Consider the following 24,173-nt stretch of genomic DNA (forward strand, 5'->3'; position numbering starts at 1 on the left):
GCCAAAACTCTCTTCCTCACTTTTCCCCTTTTGTTGTCCTGTTTCTCTTACCCTATTCCTGCTTTAGATTTTCCTGATTCCTTCTTTTTACCCCCTGTCTAAATTTCACCCTACTTATATATCTAATTTCCAATCCCTTGCTCTAAATCCACATACACCTCTCTCTTATCTTTCTTCACTATCCAATTTTTTTTTCCTCTCTGTCGTTTTGTTATTGTTTGCTTGATTGTTGAGTATATTGGGTTTTTTTATGCTTGTTTGTGAGATCGATTTGCTTTTTCTTTTTATTTTTCTGTTGTTTTTTTTTCCTCTGGTTATTTTTGTGCTTCTGTTTTCCATCGCCTCGCTTGATATTAGTGGTTGTTTGTTGTTCGCATTCATCTCCAGGGATCTGTTGCTGGAATTGGTTGGGATTAGTGGTGGTTCTATTGGAGTTTTCTCCCCATATAAATAGTCTCTTCCCCTCTTCTATTTCATTCTCTCTCTTTTCTCTCTTACTTTTTTTCCCCCTCCCTTTTCTCAATTTCATTTTTGCACTCCTTTTTTATTCTTTTTCTCTTTTATCTTTTTCTCTTCTTTCTTCCTTACCCCCTAATTCTCTTTGCTCGGGTGGTCACCTTTATTTGGGGTTATTAATATCGTGAATACATTTGTGTTCAGTGCCTTGTACATTGTGCCTTGTTGTGTTGTATTTTGTGCCTTTAAATCAATGCAGCAGAGAGAGAACTACATAACCAAACACCTGGAGAAGAGAGATCATGGTGAAACAAAGAACCAGCCCACATATGAAAGAAAAACAGGCATCACCAGAAAAGGAAGTAAACGAAATGGAGGCAATGGAGGAAAGCAACCTGTCAGAGAAAGAATTCAGAGAAATGGTCATAAGGTGGATGAAAAGAATGGAAGACAAATAAAATAATAATTTAAAATTTTTTTTAAGTGTGGTTTGAAATTGTTCCATTGGAAGATAAATAGAACTATGGAGAATGGGAAGCAAATGTATTGTGAAAGTTCACTGATTTGAAATGGGCAGTATATACCAACATAAAGGAAAAACTGGTGATATTTAAAATTATTTTTCTTTCAAGATAGACAGTAATATGAACCAACTTGTTAATAAAATACCACCAAATTTTTTGGATGTTTTATAATGAATACAAAGTGTTTATGATTAAATATGAATTTTAATCTCTCAGAGCTTATAACACCTAGTAAGAGTTTTAAAAGTGTGTTCTCTTGTGAGATCAACTACCCTTTCTCCTTCTTTATTCTTATTTGAATCATTCTTTGACCTCCCTCCCCATTCCCACTGCAATCCATTGTTTTATTTCAGTGGGATAAAAAATGCAGTGTGAGAATGAAAATAAGTAATGGATAAACCCTTTACCAATTGTGGACAACGAAAGGAAGATACTGTCCTGGTTGTGGAGGGTTATATAATCCATCAGCTAAATCTCCTAATTCTTCCTATCCTGATTCTTACATAAGTAAACTTACATTTTTCTGGTCTTGGAGAGTGTCCAAAGCTGAATTTAAGAGGTTTATATTGTAGCCAATGAGGTTTATCCAAGGTGTGATTATTGCTAATTGAAAACAAAACTGAATTTAAGTATGGTAGTGATGGTTTCCTCCTATTTCAGATATAAGTGGCAAGTGGAGAGAATGAGGCAGGGAGGCCAGTAAGAAGGCTTTAGTGAATATGAGAGTATTAAGTGATCGGAGTCTGGGAGAGTGCTGGCTGGTCCAACGAACAGGGAAGGTAGTGCTAGGAGGTCCTAGGTAGGAAGGATTCACAGAAGTAGTTGGTGGATTAAATCAACCTCCTCAGCAGGGGCAGTATAGTCTTTCTACTGCCCATACCTGTGCCCATGTGCTACCCTTCAATCTACTCCATCAGTATGTTAGAATACCATGGATCTATTACTAGAGATGAAAAATAATGGAGAAAGGAGTGGCCTTCTTTATTTTTTATGTTAATTCAAATATAAAAATCATTGAGTTATACAGTGCTTTTCATTTCATACTATAGTAACAGAGAAAGATAAAAAAAGAATAACATTTTCAGGAATAAAACAGTTAGAGTCCCTAGTTTACTCATCTCTGGAAAACTGGGACCACTAGAATTTAGAGATTCATTATTGTATTCTCAAATAACATATTCATTATGTCCACAAAGCCACGAAATTTTTAGCTTTAAAAACCTATTTTAAGATCCAATCAAAAAATGGGCAAAGGACCTAAATAGACACCTTTCAAAAGAGGACATACAGAAGGCCAAGAGATATATGAAAACATGCTCAAAGTCACTAATAATCCGAGAGATGCAAATCAAAACAACAATGAGATACCATCTCACACCTGTCAGAATGGCTATCATCTACAAATCAACAAACGACAAGTGCTGGCGACTATGCAGAGAAAAAAGAACCCTCGTGCACTGCTAGTGAGAATGCAGACTGGTGCAGCCACTGTGGAAGACAGTGTGGAGTTTCCTCAAAAAGTTAAAAATAGCCAAGCCTGGTTTGGCTCAGTGGATAGAGCATCGGCCTGTGGACTGAAGGGTCCTGGGTTCGATTCCGGTCAAGGGCATGTACCTTGGTTGCGGGCACATCCCCAGTGAGAGGTGTGCAGGAGGCAGCTGGTCGATGTTTCTCTCTCATTGATGTTTCTGACTCTCTATCTCTCTCCCTTCCTCTCTGTAAAAAATCAATAAAAATATATTTAAAAAAAAAGAAGTTAAAAATGGAACTCCCATTTGACCCAGTAATCCCTCTTCTAGGACTATATCCCAAGAAACAAGAAACACCAACCAGAAAGGATATATGCACCCCTATGTTCATAGCAGCACAATTTACAATAGCTAAGATTTGGACACAACCTAAGTGCCCATCAGTAGATGAGTGGATTAAAAACTGTGGTACATCTACACAATGGAATACTATGCCACTATAAAAAATAAGGAACTTTTACCATTTGCAACAGCATGGTTGGAACTGGAGAGCATTATGCTAAGCGAAATAAGTCAGTTGGAGAAAGGTAAATATCACATGATCTCACTCATATGTGGGATATAATGGACAACATAATTTGATGAACAAGAATAGATCCAGAGACAAATGGCGGCGGGCGGGGAGGGGGGCGTTTAGAGAGCAACCAGAGGACTTGTATGCATGCATATTAGCATAATCAATGAACACAGACACTGGGGTGGTGGGGGCTTGCCCCGGTGGGAATGGCTGGGCTGGGGGTGTTAATCGGGGGAAAAAGGAGACATATGTAAAGCTGTAGACAATAAATAAATAAATAAATAAATAAATAAATAAATAAATAAATAAGCAAGCCTATTTTAAGCCACTTTGAGAGAGGAATGGTGTCCCTCAATCAGAAAGTGGCAATTCCCTCACCTAAATTTTGGGGAAGGAGGGAGGAGAGGGGAAAAAAGGAGAGAGAAATAATTGCCAAGTAAAGATCAGTGAAAAAGAGACAGCTGGGCAAGGTCAGGGTGAGCAAGCCAGAATGAATGCAGAGTTCCTGGGCGATAGGAAGACGGAGTCCATGCTGTTGGGACTAAGAGCAGTGCCTTGGTGCTGTTTGCAAATTAAAATGCTGTGCTTTTTGCCCTGACCAGTTTGACTCAGTGGATAGAGCGTTGGCCTGCGGACTGAAGGGTCCCAGGTTCGATTCCAGTCAAGGGCATGTACCTTGGTTTGCGGGCATAGCCCCAGTAGGGGCTGTGCGGGAGGCAGCTGATCAATGTTTCTCTTTCATTAGTGTTTCTAAACTCTCTATCCCTCTCCCTTCCTCTCTGTAAAAAATCAATAAAATATATTTTTAAAAAAATGCTGTGCTTTTAAAATAAGATGACTTTTTAAATCATTAACTAATTCATTTTTTATTTTTATTTTATTTTATTGATTTCAAAGAGAAAGGCAGAGGGAGAGAGAGAGATAGAAAAATCAATGATGATAGAGAATCATTGATCGGCTGCCTCCTGCACGCCCCCTTACTGGGTATGTGCCCGCAACCCGGGTATGTGCCCTTGACCAGAATCGAACCTGGGACCTTTCAGTCCACAGGCCAACGCTCTATCCACTGAGCCAAACCGGCTAAGGTTCATTAACTAATTCTTAAATTCATCTGTGCAAAATGACATTTTCCCCATTTCTTCATATTGATTCCCTTGAAGAAACAACAGATCTACTTAGGAGAGTAAATAGGCATAGCATGTGACCTAGAAGTCAACAGCCTGTGGCAGTTACTGAGAGTCAACTGCAGGATCCATATATTGAGGACACCACACATTCCTTGGGTATTTGTTTTGTAGTTGGCTTATCAACCTGACCCTTATCCAAGTCACCAAGTGTAACATTATGCCATTTGTAACTCAATGTTTCATCAACAGCATTCATTTTTTATAGACATACAAAAAACAGAAACCTTGAAACTGAAAGGTGGCTGGATTAATAGGACTGACATGAAGCCCAATGTTAAATGGCAAAGGACCAATAAACACAATCATGGTGTTCTGTGTTTTGTTTTTAGGTAACTTTGCCTTCCTGCCTAGCGCGTGGATTTGTATTATCCTTAAATTGCTACATAACATCAAGACATAAAATTTGAAGGATTTGAAATGAATGTAGCTAAATGGAATATTTGGATGGAAAATCTCTGGTTTGTTCAGATCTGTTCAAGTAATAGGGGAAAGCACAAAAGGATCCAGGAAAGAAAGACCCCAATCTTTGTTGGATGAGTGATAAAGCAGCATTACTTAGGGTGAAATTGGCCTGACCTTCACCTGCGTGATGCTTCTGCTGGCTCAGTGATTCTTGCTTTACTCTGATTAGGTAAAGATTGCCCCTTTCCCAGCAAGAAAAAGTCAAAGAACAAAAAGGGAAAAAATTATTGACTTAAGTATAAAAGATTTTTTTTTAAACACAGTTGGGCTCAACCAAGCCAGTTTCTAATCTTATTTTTTAGGCTTAAAAGAAAAAAAAAAACACAAAAAATAAACAAAAAAAACCCCTGCCTTTTAAAATAAATTCTTTGGATAATTTTTTTTACAACCTCTAGTCTAGATCTCAATTCACATTTCTTGGCTGTATTTTTTAAAAGTCTTCCTCACTTGAAAATATGGCTTTTTATTTCTTTCAGGCTCTCCTCTAAATTCTGCTGGGAGGTGACAGCAGGGAGACAGACACAGGACCCTCAACTGGTTGGAACAGCAGGTGGAATGCATCAGTTGGCAGAGTCCTACCAATGTTCTGAGGAAACCTGAGGCAGCTTCCCACTCCCATCCCTCTGTGGATTCTTGGGAAAGGAGAGCTCTATGGACCCATGCTATTAAGTTGCAGACTCTGCCTAATCATATAGACCAGAGCTTTTCTGTGACATTACTGTCAAACAGCCCTCTGTGTGACTAATATTTTTAACAGCATGCTATTTAGTATTTGACAAGGCTATAATAATTCATTCTTCAGATATTCAACTATAAAAGTAAGTTAAGTTTTCCAAGTGTCTTTCAAAGGGGTTATTAAAAGTAGGTTAATTTTTCCCGCTATAGTATGCAATTTCATTTTGGCTCTCCCACTTCAACCACATAAAATTAAATTTGACTTAAGAGTGACCTACTGAAAATCAGATGGAAAAATAAGGCGAGAGATTTAAATTACTGACTCAAAGGAAACTAACATGTCTGTCTGCAATTCAGCAGTTTGCTAAGCCCTCTGAGAATCTTATGTTTCTGGTAGTCAGTATTTTCCTCTTTGGCTTTAGATTGTGTTTTCAATGGAAATGATGTAGAACTTAATAATGGAACATAATATCTTGTGACATACAGACGTAAGGCAACACAGGAAAAAAATTATCTATACATTTTTCTGCCACAATCCTCCTCTTTACTCCCACCCTTCTTATAACCTATGATCCAGCTCCCAGAGCACCTAGACATTCTCTAAAATAAACTATGCTCTTTAAAATTCCTATAAAGTTATTACCTACTAGTCTCATTTGAAATTTTTCCCAACAATCAAAATTTATTCCAAATCATTATAAAACTATAATGATTTTGAAAACTCAAACTTCAGAAGGGCAACATAAATTAATGTTATTATCCTAATAAGAGTAGAATGTGTTTACAGAACTCTTAGAGACATTTACTGCAGAGCTATAGATAGTATATTCAATGGGAATGACAAAAATGTGGAGGACAGTTGACCCTTGAACAGCATGGATTTGAACTACACAGCTTCACTTATACACAGATTGTTTTAAATGCCTGTCAATAAATGCATGTTTGTTTTTTGATCTGTGGTTTGGAATCTGTGGATGTGAAGGGCCAACTATATGCATTGATCAATGCCATTTTATATAGGAGACTTGAGCATTCATGGATTTTGGTATCTGTATAAGGTCCTGGAACCAATTTCCCACTAATACTGAGGAAAAACTAAGTTTCTGGGTAGTCAAAAGTTATATGTGGATATTTGACTGTGGGTGTGGAGGTGGGAGTGTTGGTGTCCTTAACAGCTACATTGTTAAAGAATCAATTGTATTTCACAAACAATTTTTGGTGTCTTTTATTTTGAGTTGTTTTAATCACTAAGTTTTTTTTTCTTTAAATGTTTGTATACATATATTTAAAAGTTCACATATAAAAGTTTATATGTGTGTGTGTATCAATATGGATAGGCCAGGGTGTGCTGTTGTAATGAGTAACACTAAAATCTCAATTATTTGATATAATAAAAATTAAATTTTTGATCAGACAAGTCCACTGCAGTCTCCTTGGTCACTTTCCACAACACCTTAGTTCCCGAGTTTACTTGGAGTTAGTGCACCTTGTTCTGTGGCATACATACTTCCATGGCCATCTCTACAGAGGAGCAAGAAGAGTGTTCAAGTAATCCAATGCTTGACCCAGCCCCTCTGTTCAGAGTTCACTGGCCAGAACCTGTCACATGGATAAAAACCACCATCAGCGGGACAGAGAAGTGCAATTTTTCCATGTGCTTCACAGAAGATGAGAACCAAAGCTTACTGATCTGCAGTGATGCCTACAAGTGCAGACAGAATTTCACAAAGGCCTTGCTCTTCCTTTATCTCCAAATTACTCTCCAGTCTGTGACAAATAATTATTGCTGAGAGCAAAGTATATTGCAAAGCGAATATCTATTTTACTCTTACGTAAACAAAGAACATCATCCTTCAACTTCTCAAATATTTTTGGTATCTAAATATATGTTTAACATAACTTTTTACAAAGTATTAAAAGTCTTAGAAAAAGTAAACCAAGTAACAATAATACTCTATAAATTCACCCACAATAAGAATAACCTAAGTAGAATATGAAATAAAATGCTTCAAACAGGTTAACATTTTTCTTTTCTATTATTTTATAGTAGAAATGTGTAGACTATACCTGCCAATTTTAACTGCTTGGAAATTTTTCCAAGGATTTATTCATGGCATGCATTTAATGACAAATGTGTCGGCATCATCTGAGATGGGAATTGAGATACTCGAAACTGCAGTCAGTATCTCCTATTGCTTTATACCCCATCAAAGATGATGCAAGCTGACTTCAAAGGGAACTCAGTCCTTGCATCAGCTCTGCAGGGGTGTTGAGTAAAATGAGGAATGAAAAAAGGAACACCATTATGTTTTGAATTTCAAGTCCTAAATCATTATTTCCTAGCTGTGCATGAGGTTACATAGACAGAAAGTAAAATAGCAAGTGGTCATGTTATTGGGATGATGATATAGGAGGATCAGGAAGAAGAATTTTTTTTTGTCACATTAAGAAAACTCTCTCCCCTGGTGTTCAAATATTCCTAGAACATTTCTCAGTGATGGAGAGAGACTCTGGTACCCCCATAATGCCCAGGTGCCTGCTGGAGACTGACCTGTTTCAGAACTCTCTTCTCTGGAGCAGTAATCTACTACCTCTGAAGATAATTACGTGTGAGGTATCTAAATAGTCACTTATATGTGCTGTCAGGCCTCTTTTTCTAAATGGGAATTTGTATACCTAATTGTCAGTAATGGGGTATTTGCTTGTTATTAATCTTAGGAAATAAAAATTCTTCAATTTTATTTTATAAACACCTTTATTTTGCCTTTCCAATGTGTGTACAAAATATTGTTCTCTACTGGCTCTGTATTCATAATGTGGACTTAATGGCTTCAAAGAAATCCATATAATTCATTAATTTAAAAAATTTTAAAGTGCCTAAGTATTGTTACAGTCAATTTTTAAAATATTGTCTCTATTGAAATATGTGTGTGTTTATATCTGTGTATTTAGTGACAAAAGGCAAGATAATTTATAGTAATAATTCTGGGTACATGTTTAAATAGGACAAAAATTCATATTTCCTTGAAAAGCAAGAATGCCTCTGGATTTAGTTAAGTATCTCAGTATAGAAATATGTGATGGAAGCATTTTTTAAAGCATTACTTTTGAAAAATAAATGAGGAAATTCTCAGCCAAGGCTATACTTAAATTATGTTGTTATGATACAACATGAAGCACTAAAAAGGCACAGAAGGCAAATGAAGCTGGAACTCAGGGTGTTTCTCACAGTGTCATTAGAAGAGAATTGGCCATTTTTTTGAATTAAACTTTTACATTGGGAGATCTTTGAAAATTCATTATATGAAAACACACACAGAATCGTGTGATCATTTTGACAAAGCAGGATAAGAAATCTTGATCCTAGGACATCTTAGGATTATATATTGTTAATCATTACACCACTGTTATGTCTTTATTTTTCTAGTCACTACTGCCACCATTCCTCATTGAAGTATATAGTGTTTTCTTCACACAAATTACTAACCTGTGTCTTTTTTCCCCCATATATAGTTACTATTATGAATATCATAGTATTTAGATCAGTTTTTAAAGTAGGGTACATGTAACAGCACTCTGCAAGTCAACTCTTTTAAGTGAAAATAGACATAAATAAAAGTTCTATTTCATTATATTTAGTTTTGTAGGCTTTATGAAGTATATGTTCTATTACATATAAAAGTACATGTATTTTAATTTTAAAAATAGATATTTTTGGAGTATACACTTCAACATTTATAAAGAAAAGGATGTACAACTAAAAAAAATTCAAGATCACCAGTTCAAAATGAATAACCAAATACCAGATGTGGTTTCAGATTAACACAGGATGGATTGTCAATGGAAAAATTATGGGATCAAATACTAATACTTTTGTCAGGGATTCAGCATGGTGTCACTTAGGAAGTATTTAATGAATAGGACCAATACTTTTCAGGTACACTAGATTTTGTTTAATATAGTATTTTATTTCCTAATGCAAAGTGCTTGATCTATGTAACTAGTTTAAAACTTCGATATAAGAAATTGTTTTTGCATATAAAATTGTTGACTAATAATTTAAAAGTCAAATGTTTATAAATATGGCTAATAACTTTCTTACTGAAGAACTTCTACTTCTGGTATCTACAAAGATGGTGAGTATAGAGAAATTGTGTCAATGTAGAAACATGGGGACTTGGTAGGTACCATTTAACATTTTTTTAAAATATATTTTATTGATTTTTTACAGAGAGGAAGGGAGAGAGATAGAGAGTTAGAAACATCAATGAGAGAGAAACATCGATCAGCTGCCTCCTGCACACCACCTACTAGGGATGTGCCCGCAACCTAGGTACATGCCCTTGACCGGAATCGAACCCAGGACCCTTCCGTCACAGGCTGACGCTCTATCCACTGAGCCAAACTGGTTAGGGCTAACATTTTATCTTTGAATCTAAAAGATTTCATATAGCATTACTATAATTTTTTTTTTGGAAGGCCACTGACTTTATTGATTTAAAAAAGTATATGTGGACAGTGACTGTTTTGCCAAAAGAAAAGCCAAATGTCATTAAACAGACCAGAGGTGAGAGTGGGGGTGAGGGTAGAGACCAGAAATCCACTCAGAAAAGCTGATTATTGACCTGAAACTGGCAGGGGACAGAGAAAGGAGATGCATGCAAGAGTGAGAATTCCAAAAAAGTTGAAATGGTGAGGGGAGAGAACTCCTGCAAAGACCAGGAGGACATTGGTGATGAGTAGACAGCAATCGTTTCCTTTGTAGAGGACAAGGGAGTAGCCTACCACTCAGCTGCAAACTCTGAAGACTCAGGCTGGTGTTAGGGATTGGGGGCTCCCCAGAGACCATCACAAGAAGGTGTCACACCATTCTCAAAGGCACTTAAAGCAGTCCCGGGACTGCTAGGCATTGGCGCCACATGTGTCCTTTAGCCATTCCTGGAAGAGGTCTTCATCTTTCTTTAGCACCAGAAACTGGCCAAGGACCACATAAGCCTTGTTACAAAGCCCCTTTCCTCCAGTTTCGTGCCCAGGACTTCACCAATCCCGGAAGACTCTCCAATGGCTTTTCCCCCATGGGCTCTGCCACGAGCTCTCAGTGCTTCTGGGAGATTGTCATCTTGATCAGGATTAATAGGCACAGGCCGGAGCTGGCACACCAGTTCCCTGCCCCTCCAGGTCCATGCCTGGGCTCTTATCACACCCCGCCAGCCCCTGCATTACTACAATTTCATAAATCAATTTTGATGGAAATAGAATGCTAAGAAATATTTTACAGTTAACATTCTACAGGCTCAGGCTTCCAAAGGTGCCCAGGCCCCAATGAGGCTCCAGAGTAGAGGCCTCTGTCTGATGATATAAGGACAGAAGAACTGGTGTGATCCCTGGGCTGCTGTTGGCCTGGGGCTGGTGTCCTTCTGTGCTATTTGTACAAATAAACCTGAGACAGGAAAAAAAAAAATTGACATTCCATCCAGCTAGGTTTGTGAGTAAAAAGGTATGTTTTTTGCACCTTTATTTTTTCCTATTTGTGCATGGGTGGGGTCTGGCTGGCCTTACTCCCAGGTCAAAGTGGGAGGGGGGGAAACTGGGAAACTGGAGGTGGGGCTGGCTGCAGGGAGGGGCCACCCCCTGGTTGAACTCCCAGTTGAGCTCCCAGATGAACTCCCGGTAGAGAGGACAATTTGCATATTAGCCTTTTATTATATAGGATTATATAGGATGATAGATGTTTTGTTTGCCTTTTTGTTTAAATCGATAGTCTTACTAGTACGCTTTAAAAGCACTGACATTTTTATTATTCTATTACATGTATTTTCCTGTCCCAAAATGAAGAAATAAATTTAAAAAATATACATTTCTACAATGAATAATATAGTTCGACCAATTATTAGAGTAAGGGGTTATTAATTAATTACTTCTTGCTTGGTTTATTGATATGTAAAGAGGTGAGAATAGGAATTGGGTCAAGCTAGGGAAATAAGGCTAAAAGATAAAACCTTAAGCCAAGAATAAAAAATGTTAAATGCTACATTCCACAGACAGCATTACTCCTGAAAAAAACTAAAAAAAAAAAAAAAAATCACATTCTGATGAATAAATTGGAATGTCATCCATAGAATTGTGGAATGTTATCTGGACCTAGATTGATGAAATGGTGTCAAAAGGGTTTAGGGGAGGCTGGATGTCAAAATAGGGGTGTTGATTTCAGGTAGATTGTATGACCTGGGCATGTTTAAATTTTAGGTTCTAAGCTATACCACAAATAACCATGCTGCCCCTCTCCATTCCTACCTTCCAAGACCCTTCCATGGACAGAAGTGATCACATGTGATTTGGACATTAAGCCAACAGATTTTATTGGTCACTTACTACGTTCCTGGCACTCTTCTGTATATTAGGAGTACAGTAAGTCCCCACTTAATGTCAATAGGTTCTATAACATTAAATGACATTTAATGAAGCCAATTTTAGTGTAGACTAATTGATATAAACAAGAGTTGAGTTTCTACAGCATCTTATCAATCTTATAACAAAACAATGTTGAACATCATAATTCAATGACCTGTTTATATTTGTGAAAAAAACAACTCCCTTTCCCACTCCCATCTCAATCCATTTAAGACTGGAATATCTCTCCATAAAAATCTATATCTTAAATGCCAGAAAATATTCTGAAACAACATCACTGTGCGTCACATGAGATGACCAGTGTCATAGACCATCATAATATTCATTTGTGATCCCAGGAGTCCTTAGCTTTTCTACACCCTATGTACTTTGGCATTTAGACTGGGAATTGGCCTGTCACTTTTCAGTAATGCTACCACTAAGCTTCCAGCCTGCCTCACCTGTTACAATTTAATAAGAAAAATTAATGACAAGCAGGTGCTATATACAGTTATATTAGGAGAATTGAACGCTTTTAGTTCTAATCGAGACATTTTTCACTCAGCTGAAGATAAGAGAAGTTACTTTTAAAGGGTTATGAATCAATGGGAAAATATGTGCTGAGAAATAAATCTCCCCCAAAAAATAACCTCACTACTCCTGAGGGAAACATTTCTAAATGTTCCCACAATTCGATATGCTATTCTTTTAAAATAGTGTGAGTTATAAAATGATATATTATAGTTGGTAGGAAGAGGAGTGGAACTTCTTTATACATTATTTATTTTATGCATTTATTTAATGAACATTCTTTGAGCACATTATATAAAAATAATTGTTGTGAGCAGTAATGTTTGGAGTCCTTGCAGTCAACATAACTAATGTCTAGTTGAGTAAATAATTTATAGACTCAAGTAAAGTTAGATTGTAAATCCAATTAAGCAAGATTAAATAACAAAGTCTGATGAAGTTGCCACTCTTGATCTGAAACTGTGTGACCTTGGGAAAGTTAATTAATCTTCCTGATTAAGGAAATAAGTGTTGCAATCATAGATTTAAACAAAACAGTTATGAGTTTGGGATTGTGAGATTTCTCTTAATTGTACCTCACGCTGGCTATTCCAAAATGAAAAATCATTTTCCTTTTTCATGCTTTCTTTCCTCCTTTACTTGCTTCCACGTTGCGCTTGTTGTGTGTAGAAAAAATGCAGGGAGTTCTATTATTCATCTGGTGTGGCATTCTCTGTGCCAGCATCCAATTTTCTTGTTACTACTATCATGACACCCAATGATTGCACATGAACTCTCTAGCCTTCTTTGTAATAGACAACCCTAGCAGCAGATTCAGACCCTGGTGCTCTATTTCCAACCCACTACATTCCATCAAATAGAGGGGAGATTGAATAGGTTATGTATGCCAAAGTTATCACTAGAGCAGGACACTCACTCTCTTGTTGGCCTCTCCCATTTCCTTCTCATACTCAGGTTTCTTGTATCAGTGTCAGTTTAGAAACTACGGATTCAATCCATTGAGGAAATTCTTATGTTCATACTCAATGGATTTCCCTTCAAATATTGCTTGGACACAGAGTGGATACGAAATTGATTCAGAACTTTTATAACTCCAGTGCTTCAGTTTCTCACCTTTTTTAGACTTCAGTTTTATCTATAACTGGCTGGACTAGAGGTGCCAAAAAGAATGGATCCAAATCAAGTCTTTCCCAAACTTAACTTCCCCCTCTGCAACATTGAGATATTATGAAAAACACTTTTATTTGTTCTTCTCCATAACACACATTGTCTTCATAGATGCCCAAGTCAACTATATTCCCTGCCTCCTCTGTGACTAGATATCAACAAAAGATGTATTTTTTTCACAGGTAAAATGTGAAAAAGAAGTGAAGTGGTGGTGTGAAACTACTGCTTACAAGGCACTAACCCTGGATATGCTGTTACTTTTTCCTTCCAATTTGCCTGGAGATAAATGAAAATGGCTGGGATAATTTTGGAAATCATATGTAGAAGATGAGTTTTAGAGTTTCAAATGTGTAGTCCAGTAAATAGCATTCATAGTTGGTTGTACATGAGAATCACTTATCAAATTTTTGCCAACAAAGAAGTAACCACTTTCTACCTATGGTGGCTACCTGATATGGGGACATTCTATGGGAGGAAATCATTTAAAGCAAACAAAACAAAGAAACAATTTCTTCAGTTGTTAAATTTGCCTCTCATCAGTTTCTTGCTCTTGCTTTTGTCCAAGCAGCCAGAGAAATCCCTTAAAATACTAAATCAGATCATGTCACTCAAAGATCTTCAATGTCTTTCCATTTTAATCAGAATAAAAGCTAAAGTTTTTACATGTCTTACAAGGCTCCATACACTATGGTCCCTCTGAGCTCAACACCTACTTCTCTTCCCTTTGCTCACTCTGTTCCTTATCTATTGGCCTCTTTGCTCATCATGGAACATGTCACATACACTCCATCCAAGGGTCATTACACATATTCTGCATATTTGGGTGCTTCTGCATATTTGGGTGCTCCTTGCATCCCTGGGGAAATCCTATTTGGTTATGGTGTATGATCTTTCTGATGTAATGCTGGATCTGATTTGCTAGAATTTTGTTGAGGATTTTGCCAACAATTGTCCATAATTGGAATACTCTTTTCTAAATAGCCAACTGATAAATTTCCTCACTTCTTTTGAGTATTTGCCTGTCACCTTTTCAATCAGGTCTATTCTGGCCATCCTACTTAAAATTGTAATGTTTTTCATCCCTCAGCACCCTCAAATTGCTTTTGCTGCTCTATTTCATTTGAGAATTATTACATGATTACAAACCATATAATTTACTTATTTATGGGGTTTACTTTATTCTCTTTGTTGATTAAGACATTACATATGTGTCCTTATCCTCCCATTGCCCCCACCCCCACTTGAGCCTTCACCCCCCTAGTGTCTGTGTCCATTGGATATGCTTATATACATGCATACAAGTCCTTTGGTTGATCTCTCCCCCTTTCCCCCACCCTCTGCTACCTTCAGTCTGAGGTTTGACTGTCTGACCGATGCTTTTCTGTCTCTGGATCTGTTTTGTTCATCAGTTTATGTTGTTCATTATATTCCATACTAGAGGCCTGGTGCACAAAATTTGTGCATGGAGGGGAGCGTTACACCTCAGCCCAGTCTGCCCCCTCTCCAATCCGGGACCCCTCCAGGGATGTCCGACTGTGGTTTAGCCCTGATCCTGGGGATAGAGCCTAAACCAGCAGTCGGACATCCCTCTCACTATCTGGGACCACTAGCTCCTAACTGCACACCTGTGAGCCTGCATGATCACCCCTAACTACCCCCGCTGCCAGCCTGATCACCCCTAACTGCCTCTGCTGCCAGGCTGATTGCCCCTAACTGCCACCTCCTGCCAGCCAGGTCACCCCAAACAGCCCCCCATGCCGGCCTGGTCTCCCCCAACTGCCCTGCTGCCAGCCTGGTCGCCCCGATCTGTACCCCCCAACAGCCTGGTTGCCCTCAACTGCCCCCCCCCGTCGGCCTGGTTGCCCCACAAAGCCTGCTGTTCAGTTGTTTGGTCATCCAACACTAACCCCCCTGCCAGCCTGGTCGCCCCACGCAGCCTGCTGTTTGGTCCTCCATCTGGTGGTTTAGGTTATGATGGCCCCTGGCTTTTTATATATTAGGATATGAGTGAGATCATGTGATATTTATCTTTCTCTGACTGGCTTATTTCGTTTAGCATGATATTCTCCAGTTCCAACCATGCTGTTGTAAATTATCAGAATTCTTATTTACCACAGTGTAGTATTCCATTGTGTAAATGTTTTTATCACAATGTAGTATTCCACTGTGTAGATGTACCACAGTTTTCTAATCCACTCATATGCTGATGGGCACTTAGGTTGTTTTCAAATCTTAGCTATGGTGAATTGGGCTGCTATGAACATAAGGGTGCATATGTCCTTTCTAATTGGTGTTTCTAGTTTCTTGGAATATATTCCTAGAAGTGGGATCACTGGTTCAAATGGGAGTTCCATTTGTAGTTTTATGAGGAAACTCCATACTGTTCTCCACAGTGGCTGCACCTGTCTGTATTCCCACCAGCAGTGCACCAGGGTTCCTTTTTCTCCACATCCTTGCCAGCTTTTGTCATTTGTTGATTTGTTGATGATAGCCATTCTGACAGGTGTGAGCTGGTACCGCATTGTCATTTTGATTTGCATCTCTCAGATGATTAGTTACTTTCAGCATGTTTTCATATGTCTCTTGGCCTTCCTTATGTCCTCTTCCAAAAAGTATCTATTAAGGTTCATTGCCCACTTTTTCATTGGGTTTTTCAACTTCCTTTTGTTAAGTTGTCTGAGTTCCTTGTAAATGTTGGAGATTAAACCCTTATTCGTGATAACATTGGTAAATATGTTCTCCCATGGAGTTGGCTTTCTTATTGTTTTGTTGATGGTTTCTTTTGCTGCACAGAAGCATTTTATTTTCATGTAGTCCTATTTGTTTATTTTCTCTTTAGTTTCCTTTGCCCTAGGAGCTGTATCATTGAAGATATTATTTCAGCATATGTCTGAGATCTTGTTACCTGTGGATTCCTCAAGATTTTTATGGTTTCCCATCTTATATTTTAAGTCCTTTGTCCATTTTGAGTTTATTTTTGTGTGTAGTGTAAGTTGGTGGTCTAGTTTCATTTTTTTTGCATGTATCTGTCCAATTTTCCCAACACCATTTATTGAAGAGACTGTCTTGATTCCATTGTATGCTCTTGCCTCCTTTGTTAAATATTAATTGAGCATAATGGCTTGGGTCAATTTCTGGGTTCTTTGTTCTATTCTATATGTCTGTTCTTGTGCCAGTACCAGGCAGTTTTGAGAACAGTAGCTTTGTAATATAGCTTTATATCTGGTAGTGAAATCCTCCTACTTTGTTCTTCTTTCTCAGGATTGCTGCAGCTATTTGGAGTCTTTTTTTTATTCCAGATGAATGTTTAGAGAATTTTTTCTAGGTCTGTGAAGTATGCTTTTGGTATTTTAATGGGGATTGCATTGAATCCATAGATTGCTTTGGGTAGTATGGACATTTTAATTATGTTAATTCTACCAATCCAGGAACATGGTATGTTCTTCCATCTGTTTATGTCTTCTATCTCTTTTTTCAGTATCCTGTGTTTTTCCAAGTACTGGTCTTCTACCTCCCTAGTCAGTTTATTTCTAGGTATCATAATTTTTTGTTGTTGTTGCAATGATAAAGGGATTGATTTCTTAATCTCTCTTTCTGTAAGTTCACTATTGATGTATAAAAATGCCATAGATTTCTTCGTGTTAATTTTGTATCCTCCTACATTGCCGAATTCATTTATTAAGTCTAATAATTTTTTGACAAAATTTTTAGGGTTTTCTATGTACAGTATCATGTCATCTGCAAATAATTACAGTTTTACTTCTTCTTTTCCAATTTGGATACCTTTTATTTCTTCTTCTTTCCTAATTGTTATTGCTAGCACTTCCAGTACTATGTTGAACTGGAGTGGTAAAAGGGGGCATCCTTGTTTTATTCCTTTTCTTAGTGGAAATGGTTTTAGCTTTTGCCCATTGACTATGATGTTGGCTGTAGGTTTGTCAGATAGGGCTTTTATTATGTTGAGGTATGATTCCTCTATTCCCACTTTGTTGAGGGTTTTTATCAAGAAAGTGTGTTGGATTTTGTCAAATGCTTTTTCTGCATCAATTGATATGACTATGTTATTTTTATCTCTCAATTTGTTTATGCGATGTTTCACATTTATTGATTTGTGGATATTGCAGCATCCTTGCATCCCTGGGGAAATCCTATTTGGTTATGGTGTATGATCTTTCTGATGTAATGCTGGATCTGATTTGCTAGAATTTTGTTGAGGATTTTGCCATCAATGTTCATCAGGGATATTGGCCTGTAATTTTCTTTCTTTGTGATGTCTTTATCTGGTTTTGGTATTAGGGTAATGCTGGCTTCATAGAATGAGCTTGGAACTGTTCCTTTCCCTTGAACTTTTGGAATAGTCTGAGGACATGTTTTAGTTCTTCTTTGAATGTTTGGTAAAACTCCCCTGTGAAGCTGTACGGCCCCTGGATTTTGTTTGCTGGAAGCTTTTTGATGACTGCTTCAATTTCCTCCTTAATTATTGGCCTATTAAGATTTTTTTTATTTTTCCTGATTAAGTTTTGGAAAGTTGTATTTTTCTAGGACTATGTCCATTTTCTCTAGATTGTCTAGTTTATTGGAATATAGTTGTTTATAGTTTTTTTTTTTGTTTTTTTTTTACAGTCCTTTTTATTTCTGTGGGGTCTGTTGTTATTTCACCTCTTTCATTTCTGATTTTGTTTATTTGGGTCCTCTCTCTTTGCTTCTTGATGAGCCTGGCTAAAAGTTCGTCAATTTTGCTTATCCTTTCAAAGAACCAGCTCTTGGTTTCATTGATCATTTGTATTATTATTATTATTATTATTATTATTTTGGTGTTCGTGTCTTTTAATTCTGCTCTGATCTTTATTATCTCCTTCCTTCTGCCCACTCTGGGCTTTTATTTTTGCTCTCTTTCTAATTCTTTGAGTTTAGAGTTAGATGATTTATTACAAATTTTGTTGTTTTTGAGGTAGGCCTATGGAGTTATAAACTTCCCTCTCAGGACTGCTTTTAATGTGTCCCAATATTTGGATTGTTGTGTTTTCATTGTCATTCATTTCTAGGATATTTTTAACTTCTTCTTTGATCTCTTTTGTAACCCACTCATTGTTTAATAGCATGCTATTCAACTTCCAAGTGTTTGAATTTTATTGCTTTTATTGTAGTTTATTGCTAATATTATGCCATAGTGGTCAGAGAAGATGCTTGATATAATTTCAATATTCTTGAATTTGGGGAGACTTTTCATGTGACCTAATATGTGGTCTATCTTTGAAAATGCCCCATGTGCACTTGAACTCAATGTATATTCTGTGGCTTTGGACTGAAATGTTCTGAAGCTGTCAATTAGGTCCATCTGATCTAGTGAGTTATTTAGGATTGCTATTTCTTTGCTGATTTTTTTAAAAATATATTTTATTGGTTTTTTACAGAGAGGAAGGGAGAGGGATAGAGAGTTAGAAACATTGATCAGCTGCCTCCTGCACACCTCCTACTGGGGATGTGCCCGCAACCAAGGTACATGCCCGTGACCGGAATCGAACCTGGGACCTTTCGGTTCGCAGGCCGATGCTCTATCCACTGAGCCAAACCGGTTAGGGCTCTTTGCTGATTTTTTATCTAGAGCAGTGGTTCTCAACCTTCCTAATGCCGCGACCCTTTAATACAGTTCCTCATGTTGTGGTGACCCCTAACCTTAAAATTATTTTCGTTGCTACTTCATAACTGTAATTTTGCTACTGTTATGAATCCTAATGTAAATATCTGATATGCAGGATGTATTTTCATTGTTCGCGACCCATAGGTTGAGAACCGCTAGTCTAGAGGATTTATCCAGTGATGTCAGTGGTGTATTAAAGTTCCATACTATGATTGTATTGTTGTCAATCTCTCCCTTGATATCTTCCAGGAGTTTTCTTATATATTTGGGTGCTCCTGCATTGGGTGCATATGTGTTTATCAGAGTTATATCCTCTTGTTGTATTGAATCCTCTAGTATTTTGAAGTGGCCTTCCTTATCTCTTGTTATGGCCTTCGCTTTGAGGTGTATTTTGTTAGATATAAGTATTGCTACCGCAGCTTTTTATTTTTCATTTCCATTTGCCTGGAAGATATTTTTTCATCCTCACTTTCAATCTGTGTGAGTCCCTTGTTCTGAGGTTGGTCTCCTGTAGACAGTATATATGTTTACTTAACCATTCAGCCACTCGATGTCTTTTGATTGGAGCATTTAGTCTGTTTATGTTTAAAGTTATTATTCATAGGTACTTGTTTGTAGCCATTTTTATTTTCTTGTGCCTGTGTTTCTTCTTCCCTTTTAATTTCTTATTTTTACACCAGTCTCTTTAGCATTTCTTGCATTGCTGGCTTGGTGGTGATAAATTCCCTTAGCCTTTTTTTGTCTGTGAAGCTCCTTACTTCCCCTTCAATTTTGAATGATAGTCTTGCTGGATAGAGTATTCTTGGATTCAGTCCCTTGCTTTGCATCACTTTGTAAACTTGCCTTCCATTCCTTTCTGGCCTGATGTGTTTCTGTTGATAAATCATTTGGTAATCTAATGGGAGATCCCTTGTACATAAATTTCTGTCTCTCTCTTGCACCCTTTAAGATTCTCTCTTTGTCCTAAATGTTTGCGATCATACTTACGATGTGTCTTGGTGTGGGTGTTTCTGGGTTCATCTTATTTTGGACTTTCTGTGCTTGTGTGTCTTTTTTCTTCCCCAATTCAGGGAAGTTTTCAGACATTATTCCTTCAAATTGGTTTTCTTTTTTTAAAAAAATATATTTTATTGATTTTTTACAGAGAGGAAGTTAGAGAGATAGTTATAAACATCGATGATAGAGAAACATCAATCAGCTGCCTCCTGCACACCCCCTACTGGGAATGTGTCCACAACCAAGGTACATGCCCTTGACAGGAATCAAACCTGGAACCCTTCAGTACGCAGGCCAATGCTCTATCCACCGAGCCAAACCGGCCAGGGCACAAATTGGTTTTCTAACCCTTGTTTCTCTTCTGTCATCTGGCACCACTATTATTCATATGTTGCTTCATTTCATGTTGTCCCAGCTCCCTTGGGCTCTCCTCCTGTCTTTTAAATTTTTTCTCCAATTGCAGTTCAGTTTGGGTGTGTTTTGCTTCCCTGTCTTCTAATTCACTAATTTGGTCCTCCGCTTCTCCTAGTCTACTGTTGAAACTTTCCATAGTGTTTTTTATTGTAGCTATACCACTCTTTATTTCCTCTTGATTCTTACATAATTTGTTGATTTTTTTCATCCATCTGTTTTATGAACTGTATGACCCTTATTCTGAATTCTTTTTCTGTCGTATTGCATGCCTCTGTTTCACTTAGCTCCTTTCCTGGCAATTCCTCCTATTCTTTCTTTTGGGGGTTTCTTTGTCTCCCCATTTTTGCTCTCACTGAAGGATCTAGGTGTTGAGTCGTGCGGGAGCTGCTCCTCAGGTAGTTGCAGCAGCTGCTCCTCAGTTGGCAGTGTCTCCTCGGGTGGGCACTGCTTGAATGGCTGCTCGCAGCAGTGATGGCTCCTCCAGCTGGTGGGGGTCGACTTCTAGCACAGGTGCTCTTCCTTGGATTGGGGCAGGCTACACACAACTTCTTATCCTTGGATGGGGCAGGCTACTTGCACGGCTGCTACTCTTCGGATGGGGGCGGGCTTTGTGCAGCTGCTGCTCGTTGGACAGGGGTCAGCTGCTCACAGCTGCTGATCCTCAGATGGGGGCGGCCTGCTCACAGGCCTGCTGCTTTTCAGACAAGGGTGGGTAGCTCATGCGGCTGCTGCTCCTCGAATAGGAGCGGGCTGCCCACGGGGCTGCTGCTCCTTGGGCAGGGGAGGGAAGCTCGCACATCTGTTGCTCTTCAGACGGGGGCAGGGTGCTTGCATGACGTTTACTTTTATTTTCATCTTACCTCCACTGGAATATAGACTCTATGGGGGTAGCAATATTTTTTAAAGTATATTTTTATTGATTTCAGAGAGGAAGGGAGAGGAAGAGAGAGATAGAAACATTATGATGATAAAGATTAATTAATTGACTGCCTCCTGCACGCCCCACACTGGGGATCAAGCCCACAATCCAGCATGTGTCCTGATTGGGAATTGAACCATGACCTCCTGGTTCATAGGTCAATGCTCAACAACTAAGTAACACCAGCCAGACAGGAGTAACAATGTTTATTGTCTAATTTGTTCATTCCTGTATTCCAAAGCTCTGGAAAAACACAGAGTAAATATTCAAATATTAAAGAATGAATAAATTAAAATTACTAACTCATTTAGTTTTATCGAGTATCCCCTATGGAAAGACCAAATAATATAAATGTTTTATGTTCTCAAGTATTTCAAAGAAGGGTAAAAATTTGATTTTGGAGTTAGAGAAGATGGTGCCATCATTGTATGATTTTCAGACCTCCAAGTAGAATTCTCACTCCAAACTACCATATTTTTCTGCATATAAGATGCCCCCATGTATAAGATGCCCCCCACTTTTCCAACCCCAAATTAAGAAATCAATATTTTAAACATTTTGCTGATTTTCCTCTTAAGGCCTTATTCTTTTATTTGGGGGGGAGGGGGCATCTGAAGGAGTTGTTCTTCCTGTTTTCTCCACTGTCTGATCATACACACAGTGGGAGGAGGTCCAAATTGTCTCTCTGCAGCTCTATTTCCATGCTCTTTTGCACAGCTGATTACATTCAGTTTGAATTTTGCAGAGTAAGACGATCGCTTACTGGTATTTATCTTTATTTTTTGACATCTTTATGTGGTCAGAATGCTTGGGTCCCTGTTGCATCTGAGCACTGTCCACCTCCACCTCCAACTACAGCATCAACTGATGTCAGTAATAATCAGGATCATGATTGGAGGAAGCCTGTTTGACAAGGTATGGGCAGCTATGCCCCTCAATTTTCAGTCTAACGATTTTAGAAAAAAATAGTGTCTTACACATTGAAAAATACAGTACTTTTTCACACACAAATACATACATTTTCTTATTATTTTCTTATTGCTTTATGTTAGTATTGGATTTCAACAACTTGGGCCTTCATAAATAAATGCTTAAAATCAATTATAATTGATAGGAGAAAGAAAAGTACTAGAAGGTGGAATAAATGAACGATGAGTCCAGGAATTGAAGAGTCTTGGAAGAGAAAAGAGAAAGGTCTATAGAAAATTTGCTTGCTTCACAAATTGCTTAGAAATGACACTAATTACACAATTCTGTATCAGTAAACTGATGAAGGTTAAAAATAGGCTATGGCATAGTGTCCAGCACATAGAAGTAGTGATTCAATAAATATTTGTTTAATGAATATATGAATGAAGAGTAAGTAGCATGATTTATGATTGCCTTTTCATTGCGTATCTTTTCCTATAAAATAAAGATTAATATGCTTACTTTATACTCTTTGTTTCCCCACAAAAAAAGCTGTGAGGTAAATGAATAAAACAATTGTTTTCTGGTGATTCTGGCTAGAAGTTCATCAATTTTGTTTATCTTTTCAAAGAACCAGCTCTTGGGTTTTTTTGAACGTTTGTATTATTATTATTGTTGTTGTTGTTGTTATTTTGGTCTCTATGTCATTTATCTCCACTCTGATCTTTATTATTTCCTTCCTAGTACTTACTCTGGGCTTTTCTTATTGCTCTCTCTCTAGTTCTTTAAGTTGTGAGGTTAGATACTTTATTACCAGTTTTTCTTGTTTCTTGAGGTAGGGCTGTAGTGCTATGAACTTCCTTCTCAGGACTGCTTTCATTGTGTCCCATAGATTTTAGATTCTTGTGTTTTAATTTATTTCCAGAATGTTTTTATTAGTGCTTTGATCTCTTTGGTAACCCATTAATTGTTTAATAGCATGTTACTTAGCCTCCATGTGTTTGATTGTTTTTGAGCATTTTTATTGTAGCTTATTTCAAATTGCATGGCATTGTGGTCTGAGAAGATGCTTGATATAATTTCAATATTCTTGAATTTGTAGAGACTTAGCTTGTGCTAACATGTGGTCTATCTTTGAAAATGTCCCATGTGCACTTGAGAAGAATGTATATTATGTAGTTTTGCGGTGAAATGTTCTGAAGATGTCAATTAATTCCATCTGATCTAGGATGTTATTTAGGATTGCTGTTGCCTTATTGATTTTTTGTCTAGAAGATTTATCCAGTGATGTCAGTGGGGTATTAAAGTCCTCTTCTATGATTTTATTGCTGTTTATCTCTCCTTTGATATCTTCCAGAAGTCATATATCCTATATAATAAAAGGATAATATGCAAATTGACCCTAACAGCAGAACGACTGGGAATGACTGGTCACTATGACACACACTGACCACCAGGGGGCAGAAGCTGAATGCAGGAGATGCCCCCTGGTGGTCAGTGCACTCCCACAGGGGCAGCTCTGCTCAGTCACAAGCCAGGCTGACGGCTGCCAGCAAAGCTGTGGTGGTGGTGGGGGCCTCTCCTGCCTCCTCAGTAGCGCTAAGGATGTCCGACTGCAGCTTAGGCCTGCTCCCCACTGGCAAGTGGACATCACCCGAGGGCTGCCGGGCTGCCAGAGGGATGTCTGACTGCCAGCTTAGGCCTGATGCCCTGGGGAGCAGGCCTAAGCGAGCAGGTGGACATCCCCCGAGGGGTCACAGATTGTAAGAGGACACAGGCCGGGCTGAGGGCCCCCCGCCCCCCAGAGTGCACAAATTTTTGTGCACTGGGCCTCTAATATATATATATATATATAT

The 24,173-nt window shown here is 38.1% G+C and overlaps 1 pseudogene; it reads right to left on the reverse strand.

The window, feature by feature from the left end:
* Positions 1 to 10,198: 10,198 nt before the first annotated feature.
* Positions 10,199 to 10,495, reverse strand: LOC102259350 (annotated as a pseudogene).
* Positions 10,496 to 24,173: the final 13,678 nt, after the last annotated feature.

Source organism: Myotis brandtii, unplaced genomic scaffold, assembly GCF_000412655.1.
Source record: "Myotis brandtii unplaced genomic scaffold, ASM41265v1 scaffold1225, whole genome shotgun sequence".
NCBI lineage: Eukaryota > Metazoa > Chordata > Mammalia > Chiroptera > Vespertilionidae > Myotis > Myotis brandtii.